The 16,432-nt window shown below is 42.5% G+C and overlaps 1 long non-coding RNA gene across 2 annotated transcripts; it reads left to right on the forward strand.

Moving 5' to 3' along the window:
- Positions 1 to 1,058: 1,058 nt before the first annotated feature.
- On the forward strand, positions 1,059 to 8,458 carry LOC136436271 (uncharacterized). 2 transcript variants are annotated; one of them, XR_010756026.1, is made up of 4 exons: positions 1,059 to 3,391; positions 3,796 to 3,994; positions 4,195 to 4,293; positions 4,594 to 8,458. It is a non-coding gene; the product is annotated as an uncharacterized lncRNA (long non-coding RNA). The 2 variants fall into 2 exon arrangements; XR_010756027.1 differs by having other exon boundaries at positions 1,060 to 3,391; positions 3,796 to 3,949.
- Positions 8,459 to 16,432: the final 7,974 nt, after the last annotated feature.

Here is a 16,432-nt window from a genome sequence, read left to right on the forward strand (position 1 = left end):
TCAGACAGTCCACGTTGTACTGCGTATTGCTACGTCGTATTTCAGACATATGTCGTACTCCGCCCCAAAAGCACCTGGCTGGCTGAAAGACGACGTATTTGAGTTTTCACCGGAATAAAAACCTTAAACGTTTCGATCCCCCTGCCTGACATCTGCTTGGAGATCTAAATGTTTGAACTTCCCGCGCTTTGCAGAGCTGTGGGGACACCGTGCGGGTGATGTCATAGATACAGGAAGCGGAATTTCTTGTTTTTTTTTCTGGGAACAGACCAAAATCAATACGCGCGCGGACGCCATCCATAAAAATTACTTGGTGCAGCCTTAGGTTAAGTTTGCAGCCGAATAAGCAATTTCTTTGGTTCGATAACCAGGCTGCACAACGGTGGGTCAACGTAGAAAACAATTTCTTCTCCGCAAACTCACTTGAACCAAAAAAGAACGTTAGTGCGCAAGTCATACGCGGTTGAATAGACGTGATAGACGCACACGTGAGGTACGACCTAAGCGGTTTTTGTTGCCTTCTATATCACACTTTTCGTTCCCGCAAACTGCCCGGCCGGGACCCGTTCAGATATGTGACCGTAGCGCGAGCCGCGGAACTCTCCTGGCCAATCATTGAACGTTTTTTTTTCCGCATTCTTCTATCCATACCCCCGCATGAAGGCCTGGTGGTGGAGAGTACCAGTACCGGATTGAGGAGCTGCATTTTATGTGTCGGTCGATAGATGTCCCCACAGTGTCTGGACCCATGTCGCCACACGCATAGCATGGGATGTTCCGTTACAAAAGTATTTCTTGATGTACAGATTACTAGTAATTTGTGGGAATGTATTTTGTCTTTCAGTTGTTATTCTGCAACAAGATCCACAGTCATTGGTTCGGTGAAAGAAAAGATGAAATCTCGAGACTTGCTTTAAATTCCCTCAGCCCATTGCTCAGCCCAAGGAGTGTTTAAACTGTCCTTGCTCAGCCAGAGACATTTGCAATTTCTTTCATTCTTTTGTCAGCTAGAAATTATTGCCATTGAAATTCTGAAATCTATCATTGTGGGACAGAATCATAGGTGATATTAAACTAATCATAACAAGTGTTCTACGACCTCATACCTTCGCCAAATGATCTTTAATAACCTTTATGACTGACGTATAGGCAGTGTTTCTCATCAATTATGAATCATACCAGTTGGTCGTCTTCACCCAAATAACATAAGTTGTCCAAATTAGGACTATGAGCTAAACAAAGAAGGCTATGCTAACATTTATCATCAATTATGCAAATAAGCTCCTTATTAGCATAATTTGATTCAATGGTGTTCACATTCACACTACTTCCAAATGCCACAAGTATGAAATTGCCGTCATTCTTCTTCTTCTTCTTCATTAACTAGTATGGAATTATAGTAGTTTGACATTAATTATACAAATAAGTCTACATTTGCATATTTTCTATCTATCAACATTCCTTTCTTCCTCAGTTACAAATTCGCATATTTGAATAGTCATATCATGGAACACAGCGGGTTTTTGAATTGCCTCTTTAATTATGCAAATTAGAATCTGATTTGCATCATTATCATCCAATCAAACAACGCACCACGTAAGTTATAGAGTTATAGAATTTCTCATTAATTATGCAAATTAGGTCTTCATTTGCATAGTTGATATTTATTACTATTTCTCTCTTCCTCGGTCATGTCACATGTTTGAGAGTCCTATCATGGAATTTGGAGGATGTATCAATTTTCATCATTAGTTATGCAAATTAGATACTGATTTGCATAATAAGTATTAAATCATGTAAATCATCACTCAAGCTATCCACTTAGCAAAAAGCATGACCATCCATCAAGCCCTTCTTGAGTTATTCCCTTTCACATTCTGAAGCAAAACCTGCTCCTGCAGTCCCAGAAAATGCCGCTAGGGTGTCCAAACCGATACCTTTTACTCTCTTTCCAAAGAGCTATCTACCACTCAAAAGTCGGTTCCATAGCATATCCAAAACATGAGATATCAAAACAGGAATTTCCGCTGCAGTACTATAACAAGCCGCTAGGGGGGCCAAAATCTAATCATTTTCAGGTCTCACCAAGACCTACCAACATACCAAATATCAAGACAACCCATCCAGGCATTCTTGAGTTATGCTGGTCTTCTTATACATACAAACGCTACCCTATGCATAACCTTCTCGGCGAAGGTACGTGCACAGTGCCTTGAGGAACAGTGCAATTTCACAAGATCAAGATCTAAAATTCAGTGAGAAGCCAATTTGTGCCAGCCAACACGTTTTAGGTGACACGGTAAAACCCCCTGGCCCAATGGGAATATCTCCTTACTACACCAGTAACACTTCCCCTACACGAGTAACACATTCCAGCTGGTACCCTGAGCTAGTAGTATATACAGACTCATACAATGTAACACATTTTTACACTTTTCTCGTTAATTATGCAAAGTATTTCGCCCAAAATCTAATCATCTTGAGATTTCCCACATACACATCAACACACTAAATATGACAACAATCCATCCAGGCGTTCTTGACTTATTCTGTTCACTAACAGACACACAGACAAGCAGTAAAACATAGACTTCTCGGCGAAGTCAACTAGTCCGATCAGCTGCAGTACTGCTATCAATCGCTATCACAGGTCGTGCGCTGTTACTTAATTTGATTTAATTGGCACGTGGACCACAGACCATGCTGGTGGTGACCCACACATAAAGCAGAAAACATAGATAACTTAGGCCCTTCAAATCAGAAACAATACGATTTAAAAAAAGCAGCATGATAAAATACGTCTGGTATAGTTTACTAGTTCCAGTCCAAATGACTTTTAGCCGCCAGGATGTTGTCTTGTCTGGGGCCACGTCTAGACGTCTCAGGTGCGACTGATGCTTGCGTTGCTACATGCAATTAATCGAATTAGCACAGATGACCAATTGGGTGAAAGACACTATCATCTCATCATACAGATAACCAATCCGGGGAAGGACATCATCAATGACAACCAATGGGGGACTTCTAAAAAGTGCATTTTTCCAACCAATCACAAGCCAACAATCGGACCAATCAAATGCCAGTAATTTTCCACACGCGGTGTGGCGCACGGTGCTATATGCATGTTACCAGACTGGCGAGCTTCACTTACGGCCATCTCAAGTTTGGAAAGGCCGACTGCTGTCTGTTTTGCTCGAGACCGTCCGGGGCTGCCCACCCGGCGTTGATATTACAGTCCGCCTCGGGACTGGCCCCTCTCCTCTCCGTAACTGTTCGTCCATGGCGCGCGGTCCTTCCAGCCGCGGCTACTCAGCCATGGATGAACGGGGTCAGTCTCGCATTGTAGATTGCCTTTATGGCGGGTCTTCCGGCGCGGCCACGACATCCGACGGTAAGTTTAAACTACTTCACTGTATTCTGAGACCGCAGGGTCTGCTTTAAAGCATCTAAGCTGTGTTGGTAGAATTCATAAGAAATATGAAAAAAAGTTTTCTATGATTGCCAGCACAATTCAAATTCTCAACTGTAAATATGTCTGTTCAACTTTCTTTGTTCAACTGTCTTTGTTCAAGTGTCTTTCCCCAACTGTCTTTGATCAAATGTCTTTTTTCTGATGAAATTATGATCACTTGAGCAATGCTTTGCAGAAAATGCTTATCGCACTACATTGGTTGGAACTTGTTGGTTGGAAATTTTGTTGATTATATGCACTTTTTGTTTCATCTTTTTGTCCGAGGTGTCCAGTAATAATTGTATGTCACATTCTCACTTGCCATTGTCTTGTGTCTGTTGCAGCAATGGTGAGGAGGCACCATGATGTCTGGACCGTGCAAGACCCTGGGCAACAACATTGAAGGTTCTTTGCGACAACATCCAGGGCATCACTTAGCCCAGGAGTCTTCAAGAGAATGGGTGTACCACATTTGACAAGGAGAGCATTACCTGTGCTGTATGATTGTTTGACAGCAGGCTCTGCTTAGCATTTAAATTAATGGTGATAGGATTCATTATGAAAATGGATCTGTAATTTGGCATACACATGGTTTGTGCATTGGCGCTGGCATGGTCCACAGTTACATCTTGTATTTAAATTTTTGGTCATGCACAAATTTTGTCAGAGGTGTCAAGTTCTTATTGTATGTCACATTCCCAATACCATTTGGACAGCCGTTGAGCCTTTTCTGTTTGTTGCAGTTGATGTCTATGTGTACACCTGAGTGAGTGAGTGGCCCTGCTGCAGAAGTTAAACGGATTGAAGAAGACAAGGAGACTGTTGACTGGATTAACACTGCTGTGAGTAGAATCTGTACGACTTACTCCAACTTGACCGTGACATAACTTTTTGTTCAGGCCAGTGGCACCGTCTTTGAACTGAGTTTACCCAAGCCAGTTCCACCAATTTTGACTGGTCAAGTCCTGATTGCCAACAGTTTGAGTTTTAGATATCTTTCAACTTTTGCATGTCTTCGGTCACCATTTCCACTCCTGACAGAACAGAAAGCATTCTGGTGCCTTCGTAGCGTTTGGATTAGAACAAAGCGAGAAGATTTTTGCCTGTTTTGTCCTAATTCCCTTTGTTTGACTTTCTTGTAGCTAAAAGAAACTTGGAAGCAGACATCTCTTAAAGTACTTTGCCGAGAGGTCGTCATCCAACGCCAAGTACGCCATCTCCACGGTGACATCCAGGAAGACCGGTGCTCATGTGTACGCCCTACCAGAGGACCTGGAATTTAAACAGTTCGAAGTGCAAAATGTTTCCACAGAATAAGGCTGGGACTGACTTATCATTGGCGTGATGGGAAGTCAATTATTTGTGATGTTGCATTTATAGCTTTAACTGAACGTACGATTCCCTCTGTATACCTGAGGCATTGTTGGCAGGGAAAGTCACAATCTCTTGGTTGGTGGTAGGGTACTTGATGTGTTTTGTTGACATCCTGAGTGTTGTTGTTAGTAGGGGGTTGGGGCATTTTGTGAGTGGTGACTACTTTTGCATGCAGGACTTCAGACTGTTTCTGTGGTGTACAATCTCGGTGTGTGATTGGTTTAGTTTCTGTGGCTGTGTCGATGGCTGAGATTGTTAGCGGAGTGGTTGTGAAGTTCAGTGTTTCAGAGAACAGGGATTTTCCTGGTTCTGTTGGCTTATGACTGCTTGGGTTCTTCTACCATCTGTTGTCCTTTCTGTTTATGTGGTGGTAAGTGGGTCGTCGGGAACCTAGACCACAACATAATTTGCCGTGAATTCACGGACAAAATCAGCTTCAAGTGGAAGCTACCATTGTGACGTAATTGCTATTATGCGCCTTGAATGGTACCACGGCCCAGAGGGGCAAAATCAGCATTCCGACACGGTAACTTTCAACCACCTGTAACTCAAGAACGCAAAGTCGCAAACAAGTCAAACTTCGCATGCTGATAGGGGATACCTTGTTAAAGTCATATATGATATCAATTATGATTTGCATATATTAACGGTGCACGCACCAGTTCTTCCGCGACAGTGGTCCATGGTAGTCCGCGACAAAAAAGGGACGAAAGGGTTTCGAGGGCCTGGGTTTGAGTTCACATTTCTCAAAATGTGCTTCGAACTGACATTAGATACTAACATGGCCGAAAAGCGTATGAATTGGTGTGTTTTGGGTGGAAATTGCGTTTCGATCCGAGCCTTACTTCCGGATATCCATACGCGTTGAAGGTAAACTGCCTCTTTGAACCAGATTGACCTTTGTTGCGTTCTTTTGGCCGTGTTGCATTACCTCGCGCGTCGGGTTATTGTGAAAATCACAGTGGTAGGATTTTCTTTATAATGGGCTTGATTATACCTTGGAGTTTTCTCTTTCTGACACTAACAGGCATTTTCGTGTCAAAAAATTTTGTGATGTATTTAGTTCCACGGGAAAATGCCAAATTTTGGCGCCTCATTTTTGACGGAAAAATACTTTTTCCCTCTTATATCTACTAAAATTACAAAGGTTGAAGAAACCGAAACTCGGGTTTTCTTGTAGCTAGAGGGATAGCCTTCATTCCCATTCACAGTTGTTTTGGCTCAGAAGTATTTCCTGGAAGAGACGGTCGCTAGACTTAGGGGTGTGCAAACTCGAATTGAGACCCAAAATAAACTAGGGGGTGCCCCCTTGTGTCATATCTTGGAGTCCCGACCCAAGACAATGGCACAGGGCCAGAAAGGAAGGCAGGTGGTTGGAGAGCCTGAGTAGTTATGAGCTAACAGAACCAGGGAAATCCCTGTTCTCTGAAACACTGAATTTTGCAGTCACTCCGAGAGCAATTCCGGCTATCGGCATTGTTACAGATACTGAATCTGCCATGGCATCGGGTTTGTGTACCACAGAGATAGGCTGAAGCCCTGTGTGTAGAAGTAGCTATTGCTTTTAAATGTCCTAACCCTCCACTAGCAATTACTCAGGGTGTAATCAAAATGTGCTCAACACCTTGCCATCCATCAAGAGATCATGATTTTCCCCGTTGATGATGCTTCAGGTAGACAGGGGATTTTGTACATTTCTAGGTTGAACCTAGAACTGAAATGACAATCACAAATCTTAACTTCCTGCTACGCCCCAGCGGTCTGTATATAAGGTCTTTGTTAATGACCCCTTATAGAATGCAAGGTGTACACTTTTACAACAATCATGTATACAAATGTCATGTACTATGTTATGCTAGGGTCACAATTCCAAAGCTTGCGGGAAAAAGAAATACGATATAAAAGACAGAAAACACACAAAACTTTTTAGAAAGTACTCCTTTAATTGTGTATATTCTTGATAGGCAGTTTTCATTCTTTGTTTTCAAACAGCCTGGTCGGGCCCCGGCTTAGAAATGAGACCCTTCTCCCTAGCATTAGAGATATTGTAGTTAAGCTAAGCTAATAGTTAGCATTTTAAGCTAATATAGTTTTCCATTTTAGTTAAGTTAGCTAAAAATGCTCACTAAGATAAAAAGAATAGCTAAGCTAAAAATGCTTAGCTTTTTTATCTGGGTGAGCATTTTCAGCTTAGCATTTTTTAGTTGTTAGTTAATATTTGGCAACTTTTTTTTTTTCAACGCTCAGCATTTTTAGCTGAGTCACGAGCCACTATTCTCCAAGCAGAGGTTTGTCTTGGCAACATAAACTAAATGGGACAAAAAAATGAAGTCTGCTAGAGACGCCTAAAACCGCGTCAAAAAACAGCCGGGGCCAAACTTTTGCTTGGAGAGTAATGAGCCACTGTCATACTTAAGTGTGTTAACCATCTATACCATGTATCATGTTATGCTAGGGTAGGGTCACAATTCCAAAGCAAAACACAAACTTTTTTCAAAGTACTCCTTTAAATTATGTATATTCTTGATAAGGCGCCTATCAAGAAGATACATAATAATGCCAGCATTTTTCATTCTTTGTTTTATATATATATATATATGTATGTAAGCTTATTATGTGTGAGGTAGGGTCAAGTTCGATTTTTGATTTTTTTTCTAAATTTCTTTTCTGCATTTTTCAAAATTTAGTAGATGTTGATAATATCTGTTTATGGTACAGAGGTAGTTCGTAGCCTTCTACATGTAAGTCCTATTGAATTTTGGCGAAGGCTGATGTTGGAACACACACACGCACACGCTACACACAAACTGACAAACTAACGCGCACACACACACAGACTCACTAATCCAAACACTATCTGACAGATGCCTTAAGCCGCAAAACAACTTTCAAAAACAATCCAAAAAGTTTCCTCTGTACCATGCATTGACTTTATCAGCATTTACTGCATTTTAACTTAGTTAGCATCTTTAGCTTAGCTTTTTTTAAGCTTAGTCATGAGCCACTATTCTCCAAGCAGAGGTTCAGCCTGGCAACATAAATAAACGGGACAACAACAAAAAAGTCCGATAGAGACGTCTAAAACCGCGTCAAAAAACAGCCGGGGCCAAACTTTTGCTTGGAGAATAATGAGCCACTGTCACACTTAATGACAGTCGTTAATGTAGCTTGCATTTTTAGTTAGCATCTGTCAGCATTTTTAGCTTAGCTTTTTCTAGCTTAGTTAATATTTGGCATTTTTACCATTTTTTTCAACGCTCAGCATTTTTAGCTGAGTCACAAGCCACTATTCTCCAAGCAGAGGTTCGGCTTGGCAACATAAAGTACATGTAAACGGGACAAAAAAGAAAGTCCAATAGCAACGCCTAAAACCACGTCATAAAATAGCTGGAGCCGAACTTTTGCTTGGAGAGTAATGACCCGCTGCCATACTTAAAGAATGTTTACAACAGGGAGTGTGCTTATAAGATAAGCATGTCCTTTGTTGTTATACATTCTTTGCAAAAAGGTGTTGTTCACACTTAGCCTTGTAATCAATAGGTTTATTGCTATTTGTGCCTTTTTGTAACACATTGTACACTTGCATTCCTCCGTTTTGTGAAGAACTGTTATCAAATAAACAGTTTGAAACCAGGTGTGTAGTTTATATTTCACATTAGATGGTGAGAAAAATTAATGCTTTCTCCCTCCCTACCCACAAATTTGCATAAAATGGATGTTCCCCTCCCACATCCTCACTGACTTGAAATGGAGTCCCCTCGCCCTGACCTAAAAGTGCGTGATCCCTCTCGCCCATGTTCTAAAGTTTGTGTAAAATGGATGTTCCCTCTCTTCCTTTCCAAACCCTTAACCCATGTGAAATGAATTGTCCCTTTACTTTCCCAAAACCTCAACCCCAGTTGGTCAGGTGCCTCTTTTTCCCAGCCCTATTTAAAGTGGATGTTCCCTCCCTTCCCAGACCCTTCCATTCAAAATGGATGGCCCCCCCCCCCTCACACCCGTAAACCGATGTTAAATGGATGGTCCCTCGTTTTTAGACGCCAGCCTCTAGTGAAATGGATTGTCCCTCCCTTTCAAGACACTCAACCCCATATGAATTGATGGCCCTTGCGGCTGATAGTTACAGGATGGCTGATACGGGGTGGCTGCAGAAAGTGTATTATTTAGCGCCCCCCAAAAGGCCGCTTCAGAGCCTGCAACGGAGGCTAAATAGTTGTACTGAAATGGTACACAATATAACCCCTTTCCTCGTGGTCAACAAACCCTACTTTCAGCTAATTATAAGTAAGAATCTTTCGTTTTGTTACATTATTTTTGTTGGTCTTTTGTTCTTTCTACTACACTCTGGTTTATGACCCCCAGTGTGCATCAGTTTGTGAAGACCTGTCTATCCACCGAAAAGTCGCCAGGGGCGCTATTAAACCAGGTTACATTCCGCCCAGAAGACGTTTACTTTCGCTATCTCACGAAACTATTTTGCTTCAATGTACAGCCATACCACGGCACAGCACCGCCCAGTGAGTGCTTTGCCACCCAATGATGACGACTAGCGGGCCCTAAGAGAAATGCAAGGTAAATGCCGTGTCCATCCGAAAGTTCTGCCCATAGCTTTAGAAAACATATTCAAAGGAGGTAGTGTTGAACGTCATGTATCACAGGGGAAAAGAAAACTACTCTCCAGCTGACCGCAGATAGTACACGCTCAGTAGTTACATTGATTACCTCCATTAACATTAATCCACCGGGTTTCATAAATCCGTCACTTAATAACATTAGGTTTGAGAAATCTCTAGTGCAGCATCCCCAGGTATGTACAGTTTAGATACACATGAGTGCATTATACTGGGGGATGTTGGGTTGGAGATTTGTTTGGACTAGCCTCCGATGCAGACTCAACCCGGCTGTTTTCTTTTTCAAGTTATTGTTTTTATATCATTATATATCCCGGCCAGCAATAAGACGAGAAAAAAAATAATAGTATAAAAACAATAACTTGTAAAAGAAAACAGCCGGGTTGAGTCTGCATCGGAGGCTATGTTTGGACATATCTTTTCGGTGGGGGGCCGAAATTATTAATCCCTGGTGAAAGTATGTAAGTAGATGTTAGAACTTATAGTGCTATTGATTGATAGATTGCTCATATGTATTGCTCGAACTACTTTTGTGACTCTTTTTAAGTGGCATAGGGTTTGCTTTGCCATTCGCCTCAGTACACTGTCAAAGTACGCATGCATACTGTACTTGAAATAGTTGCAAAAGAAACCAAATGCTTCAATGATTACTTCCTGCTAATATCTTTATGGGAGATAATTGGTATCTGTGGCAAAGAGAGTCGCAGTGCAAAGACTGTTTTATTGTATTGTATTGTATTGTATAGAACATTGTAATGTATATACATCTGTTATATATTAATTGTTTAATTTCGTGAACCGATTTTAACATTTTGTGAATGTTACAACAACAATTTGTTTTAGCCCGTTGGCTGCCATCGTTGTGCATTTTGTATTTGTAAAACAAACCATTCATAAAATGACCCTTTGTCGGTTTGATATACCTGGGACACATGCTGCGAGTCCTTCGTACACACTCACCTAAGCGCGTAACAAAGTCCTGCCAGTAGATTTACCACCGGCTCCTTAACGACGCTGTAGGACCATTATTGCCATAGTTGCCTTAATGTTGAAGTGTTTTCTTTCCGATAACTCTGCACCTTATTGTTCGCATTGTTCCCCTTTATGCAAACAATTAGCTTTGCATTTTGTCGCTGCCGTGTTAATGCCTTTATTGCTGTCATCAACTATCATTAAGTGGGCCAATAAATTTCCCTGACTTGCTGGTTATCAACTCTATCAGCTGTAGAATCAGGCGGTTCTCTTCGCCCCCTTATTACGTTGCTTCAAGGCGTTGTAAAATTACGGGGCGATCAGTTAGCTTTGTTAGGGGGTCATTCTAAACTTAGACTTTCTCTTAATTCTTTTTAAAAACTCCGTTAACTGATGGATTCAAATAAAACGAGCTAGGAAACACAGAACTCAACAGGTGTCTGCTATGTATTAATATAGTCTATTTGACTATGTCACTTTGCACTCAAACCTTAAAATCTAATATAAAATTTGCCCATTCGTGGTGATTTTGGTTTCAACATACGCCAGTACGGGGAGGGATGCGGGTAGACCCGAAGCTGACATGCAATGAGAAATAAAGTAGGCCGACTGGTTGCTTAGTTAGAGACACAGTGGTGGAAACCAGGGAAATTTTCAAGTGCAAAATAAGCCAAAGACGCATCCCACTTTCTGTACTTCAGATACATTCTTCGGCTTGAGTATTTCTCCATTACAACAGGTACTGTTTGACCTATATAGAGAACATTAAGCCAGGTAAACTACTCTCCAAGCTAGACACAAAAAAGTCCTCTCTAGGCTAGACAACAACAAAAAGATGACAAAGTAGAAAGCCCGACAGAAACGCCTAAAAACACGTCAAAAACCAGCCGAAACCCATGCTCTGCTTGGAGAGTACAGGTATACAGCCCCGTCACTCTGCCTCCCTAACTACCGCCGACATCAGCTCTCTATCGCTTCGCGCAAACGTTTAAGGATAACCCCGCGACCTCGTTGCTACAATCCCTTCTCTTTGTGTAAACCTTTCTCACCTGCCGTGTTTGGGCTCTTATCATCTTATCGTGAAACGATTTTTATTGCAGTAACTGTAATTTCATGTTGTGTTATCGTATGTTTGCTTGCCGACGCGTCCTTGACTACAGGTTTTTCCACTGATATGAAAATACTGATATGATTTGAGTCGGTGATTTGGTTTATGTCTATCCCCAGGATAGGGTGCAGGAATACTTTGACATGTCATAACTCATGGCAGACAAATCTTTTACTTCGATGAAGGTTGGACATACATGTAATTTGTAAGCTGTCATACTTTTCAGATGGCATCAGTCACTGACGAAATTAGATAGCGGATGCTCTAAAAAATCTTGCCGTTCACAAAATCTATCTTGTTGCTTGAGTAACTTTTTATTGTGCATCTTTTACTTTGTAATCGCATTGACGTGACTCAAAAAGTAGAGAAGATAAGGATCGGCACTGAATCATCGTCTGTCACGTTGCCTTCATAATTCCCGATCACCCACACAAGTGTTGTGGAAACATAACGTCTAAAGGGCAAGGGTCTGTCCACAAAATGCAACTACCGGCCGGGCTGCAAAGGGAAGTTTTCTTTTGGCGGTTTCTCTGTCTCTTGATTTTTGTCGTTCGATTGAAAGGAATACATTCATTGTGTTGGTTTAGTAGTTAGGACGCCTATTGGAGAGAGAATAGTGGAGATCTATTGATGAATCAAGACCTTTATTGTACATTTTTGCCCCACTGGGCTAAGAACAGGTCACATGTTAACAACTTTATGCGTATTCATGTGCATATAAACATCTAGTACTCAAGGAGGTTAAAATTATTTAAACCTCCTTGGTATACTCTAGTACTTCCGACTTCCTCTCGCTTCTTGGTAATTGTATAAATGTAGGAGGCTGTATAATCAGTTTGATGGATGCTTCATCCATACGGAAGGACTGTGTGCGTATGTGTGGAACTGAACACGGAGTTGTTTCCTCCTCCATCGTCTGATTTACGACAGGCTCCTGCCCGACCTTCCCCTCGCCGCGGCCCAGCTGTCCGTGTGTTTGTTTCACACGACCTAACCCTCCAGTTTTATCTGTCTCGTATCGCCCTAACGAGGACTGCATGCCTGCGTTTTCTGGCGACCGAGGGCTGCGCGAGCGGCCGCCGGGTTTGATCTCTGCGCCCGTGGCCTTATCTGGGGGACGTAGACGCAGGGCGACGTCAGTTTACAACAAAGGCGTGTGATTAGTGGCTTTCGCCCCTCTATTACTTGTTAGCTTAGGCTTATCGAGGGTATCATTACAACGATAACATACACTCCACACTGAATTGAGTCAGACTAGGCAGTTTAGACATTTGAATCGGTTTCTAAACGATAGGGGGTGTGGGAAAAGGTCAGGTTAGATATCAAGCCTACGTTCTAGCCACGTGCACGAACTGTTGCACACCTGAATGGCCATGGATGATTTACATTACGCCTAGTACACGTAGTTTTACGTTTGGCGGTGATTCGGGGTAATGAAGACAAACCACGTGAAACAGTTATATTGCATGTGTTAAGTTTTCCCTGCCCAAGTTCAAAGATTTCTGTTGTGGTTTTAATTGGCTGCTGCATAAACAAAGCTCCGCTTCTCATGCCACCACTTGGGCGTACGTCAACAACCCACTTTTCCTCTCTCACATAATAATTAAGAATGGTACTCGCAGATTTCACAGAGATAAGATATGTTGTCAAATTTGCCTCGATGTTGCGCCACCACTTTCCCTAAATACGTTTCTCACAGACAAAACGTTTCAGCAGGCTTTTTTATTTTTACTTTCCACATATGTGAACGTATTGGTTTGAAGTGCTGAAAGTTGTGGTGTTGATGACAGAAGAAAGCTTGTTTTGACGAGAAGTTGACCCAGGACCTCTTTGACTCACTTTGAATACACCGGGACAAGACCAAGTACGTGACGATCACGTTGTTGAAACTTGGCAGTGCTGTTGACTAATTCAGATAACTCATATAGACGCAAGTACTTCTCTCAACTTCTCAATTCCCCAAAGACTCAATTTTTCATCTTGCAAATGGTGGTCATGTGAACATTCCCAGAAATGCAGTCCTACAAGGAGAGTCTTGTGAAGACACGCCCCAATCAGCTACAGATTCTCGACATCCCGCTGAAATCTACAGCCTTGAGATGAGAGGGGAATATGTAGATGTTTATTTGTTCATTAGCACCGACATTGAATCATAACTTGTATGATTCTGCACAGATTCACATATTGTTATCCCTGTTCAGGACATCCTGTAAGGCGTAAGCATTGTTCTCCAGGAGAGCTGTAGTTGTGGTTGGGATCATTTGCGGTTTCCAGAACCAACACAATATTACAAAATAGTGTGGTTATTGGTATTTACGATGAGGAGCCCTTGTATCTTACAAAACGTACTAAACAACGTGAAAAAATGACAGAACTAAATGTAATAACATGACTTTAATGCAAAGCAATGAAACAATTTCAGTTGTTCTCTTTGTGCATGTGTTTCACTCCTTGCTTTTGCTTCCCAATAACTTGCTTTCTGCTAAAAAGAATCACGTTGAAAGGTTATTGCACCCAATAGTGAATGCCTCAGAAGTCGCCTACAGTGTTGCAATCTTGTTCGACTTCTTAAGATTTCGAGGGGACCGCGTGTGGGTGGCAAAGGCGAAGGTCAAGGCCCACTGGCGCACCTGACCAAACCTCAAGACAGAGACACAACTAACATTGACATTGTCAGTGTTACAGAGGCGGTGCCATTTCGGGAAGTGCGTCTCCCCTGGTTTCCTCGTCCCGGTGCGTCGGTATACGGTTCCCTCTGCCCATAGATGTTGGACGTTCCACTGTGGTTGGCCTAGAAACGCAACACAGAATTAGATCGTTGAAGAGCGTTGGGTAAACAAAACATGGACGAAAATCCACACAAACTGTGTCGTCCTTTCTAAATATAGTCGTGGGTTTGACGTAGGTCTGCGGAGCGGGGTTGATCAAATCGCTCTCCGGGGCTTTCAGCTCCGAACGGTTACGTCTCACACAACAGAGCGGTGTACACCGGCGAGCTCTGGGTAAATATCCACGGGTTTCCTGTCAAACAACCGAGAACAGCAACTTTTAAGGTCAGAAGAAAAGACAAAGTCTGGTAAGATGGTGGCTGAGACATTCCTTCATATCAATGAAGGGCAGTCCCACCAACGGGCTGAGGCAACGCTTGACTGTTTCTGACCTGTTTTCGTGGGCTTGCATTAGTGGAGTCCAGGATAGGCTCCGCGGGTGTTGGCCTTTATATTTTCGTCTTACCGGCTTTTGGTACGGTTTGAATAGTGCAATATGTTTAAGTATTGTTGATTATGTTCTTTTGTAATGTAAAGTTAAAACTGTTTCTGTTGATGTACATGTTTCTGGGGTGAGAGCTAGAAAAGGAGATACCTGCTCTCTCACTCCGTATGTGTGATGGATTTTGATAAGAAATAAATAAACAAAATAAACTGTGTTGCTGTTAACAATACTTTGAGTCCTTGTAGTTTTCTATTCGTAAATGTCCGTAATGTGTGACGACACTTGCAGGGTACGTCCGCGACATCAGCTCAATAGCCAACATGCCAACCTGTCTGACTTAAGTCTACAGATCGGTGTCTGGTGACTCAAGTCGGTCAGATGGTGAACTACAGGACGTTGCAGCTACGAACTGGAAGCGAAAAAAATAGCAGGAAAGCTAGCGATCGCTAGGTCAAGCCGCACGCTACAAATGGAAATATACTTTATTATTGGAAGTTCACAAAGTGCGTATTTACCCTTGATTGATTTGAATCAATAAATGAATGAATGGTTTATTGATCAAGAATGCTACGTTGACAGGTTATTGCGCCGTCACGACTGGATTTCAATACTCAGTACTGCTAGCTATATGACAGAAGGTTGTTACAGGGGAAACCTCCTTGTTATATAAGAATATACTAGTAAGTCTAGTATAGAAAGACATGTTCGTATCTCTTGTACACTATGTGAATACAGTCTAACCTGTACTTGTACTCGCGAAGTGACCACCTTAGTCTACATATTAGGACCATCTGGCCAATGTGTCCACTTTCTTATGATCCCTTAGATAATTTTTCCCATCGACATGTGTCTATAGGCCTATACAAATGTAGTAACCACCTGTCCACATAGACTAGATATTGTCGGTCCCCTGAGTGGTGTCATTGGTTAGGTTTGACTGTATCAAAGAGAAGGACGGTAAGATACCAGACCACAGAGCGGTGTTTGTGCTAGCCTTCTTTGCAGACTTCTAGGAGCGCCAGCATTTTTTGGGGGGGGGGGGCACAGCGCTTTTAGGGGCGACGGCGTTTATTTTTTGAGAGGGCAGAGCACTGATTCGCGATTTTCAACACGGATGGGGTTCTCTAATGCCGGGGAGATAGTTTCCGAGCGCCTATCTCCCCGGTATTAGAGAACCTGGCCCATTTTGAAAATTCCAAATCAGCAGCTCTAAATGTCTGCGAAAGAGGCTATGTTTGTGCGGCCCTAGACTCTACCAAACTGACCACAGGGAGAATAATTGCTATGAGAGTTTGACCATGGCCCATAGATTTCCATTTGCAGGCGCAGTCTCCAAAGGGGGAATGTTAGCTTTACCGTGGAATGACTCTCCTGACCGATTTATTAAATAAATATTCCTTTTTAATCTTATGCCGAATTCTACGATCCGTACCCCCGTAGGAAGGCCTGGTGGAGGCTAGTGCGGCCTTGCCCGGCGGGCGCCGCATGGTGGGGTGAGGCCGGCGGTGACCTCCACCAGAGGCCGGCGTTATCGTCACTTGTCTAATGGCGTCACACGTTCATGTCAGCGCTCTGTCAAAGCGAAAGGTCATGACGCTGTAAACACTTTCAGAGGCACTCCCACGGCCTCTGACACATTGCCCGACTGGACACGCTGCATTCTGTTATAGTGATGAAGACGTC

This window comes from Branchiostoma lanceolatum, chromosome 6, assembly GCF_035083965.1.
Source record: "Branchiostoma lanceolatum isolate klBraLanc5 chromosome 6, klBraLanc5.hap2, whole genome shotgun sequence".
Classification (NCBI taxonomy): domain Eukaryota; kingdom Metazoa; phylum Chordata; class Leptocardii; order Amphioxiformes; family Branchiostomatidae; genus Branchiostoma; species Branchiostoma lanceolatum.